This window comes from Nannospalax galili, unplaced genomic scaffold, assembly GCF_000622305.1.
Source record: "Nannospalax galili isolate Female #2095 unplaced genomic scaffold, S.galili_v1.0 scaffold1477, whole genome shotgun sequence".
Lineage (NCBI taxonomy): Eukaryota > Metazoa > Chordata > Mammalia > Rodentia > Spalacidae > Nannospalax > Nannospalax galili.
In genome coordinates this window covers 415,724-417,480 of record NW_008339642.1, presented here as the reverse complement: position 1 = coordinate 417,480, position 1,757 = coordinate 415,724, and positions in this window count along the sequence as shown.

The following is a 1,757-nucleotide window of genomic DNA, read 5'->3' as shown; positions in this document are numbered from 1 at the left end:
ATTTTTTAAACATACAATCATTCCTTTGAGTTCTTTGGGATTTCTTCATTCACTCTCACTGGAACCAATAACTGTGGGGTTAGTAACTTACGGATTGTTATGTGGTCTTGTGATTTCATGTTACTTGTGCTTTTGCCTTGGGACTTGCACTTCTGGGGTTAGGTTGTTGGTTAAATTCATTTATTTATTTTTAAATTTTATTTGTTATTCTATTGTGTGTGAGATATGCATGCATGGATGCATATAAGATACAATGTGAGTATGGAGATCAGAAGACACCTCCTACCTGCTGGTTGTGATTGTTTTTGTAGACATAGTCTAATAACAGGGACGTACTGGGAATCATGCCTAGTACCCCATTCATACATACACATATATGCATGTACACGGGCATACACATACATATGCAAAAGAAAAGAACATTAATAGTTGAATTAAAAATTAACCACCCTCTAAGTGCCCATCATTTCAGGAGTAAAAAGTCACTGCTAGCAATGTGTGCACTAATGTATTAGCTACTTTGGGTATGAGTTGAAAGGAATAAAAGGAAACCTCAGAGTAACACTAACGATTAATATTGGGTTGACAGAAGAAATGGAAAAGGGAGCTGTATATAAAAGAGGAGATGGTAAGAACTAAGGGCGGGAGGATGGATGTTCTAATTTGTTTCTCCATTGCTGTGACAAAACACTCTGACCAATACCAACTTGGGGAGGGAAGGGTTTATTTGGCTTACATCTCACAGGTCACAGTTCATCAGGGAGCCCAAGGTAGGAACTCAGGGCAGGAAGCTGGAGCAGGAGCTGAAGCACAGGCCATGGAGGAATGCTGCTTCCCGGTTTGCTCCCTTGGACTGTGCTCAGCCTGCTTTCTTATACAATACAGAACAACCTGCCTGGGGTGGCACCACCCACAGTGGGCTGAGCCCTCCCACATCATTCAACAATCAAGAAAATATCCCACAGATATGGCCACAGGCAAGTCCAACGGAGGCAATTCCCCCAGTTGAGGCTCCCTCAACCCAGGTGTGTCGGGTTGCCAACTAACGCTATCCAGCACAATAGGTGAGAGAGCCTTGGCTGGAGGTTGACTGAAAGGGGAAAGGTAAGGCTACATAGTCAAATGAAGTGTGTACAGACCTAGGCAGTCTTTGCGCTTTGGGAGAATAAAATGCAAAAGAAAAGAGTAAGAGGGGAGGGAGAGAAGGTGGGACGACAGTGTATAAAACCAGCTGGCCTGCCAACGTGCTCGATTCTGTCTTGAGTGGCAAAGTTCTGCTGTTCCTGATTCAGCATATAGGCCCTCGCTCTGAGTTTTCTGAGTCTAGTTCACAGAGTGTCTGTCCTGAGCTGCCCTCCAGCTTCTGCTTCACTGACCACCTATGCAACCCTACAGTTATCCAGGCTGCTCTTAGACCCATGCCTGGTACTGGGACTTGTTACCTTGCTGAAGAACTCAGTCCTGCCAGTCTCCACACAGCCAAGTCTCCTACCACTGCATTCCAATCAGGGTTTTCTACTCCAATGTCTGTGTGCTGAACACCAGGCAGTCCCTGTTCGCTCTGGGGAGCCATATGGCTGCAGCTGCATCGGCTCCTCTGGGTCCCGCTTTCATTTTCTAGTATCTTCGCTTCCTCTGGATTTCCAAAGCTCTTGCTTTATTTCTCTCTATGGAATGAAGTCTATTTTGTTTTGACTCCCTCTTTCACCAGCTCACACAGAAACACACTTCAGCTTACCAACTCACGGGAAGTCCAA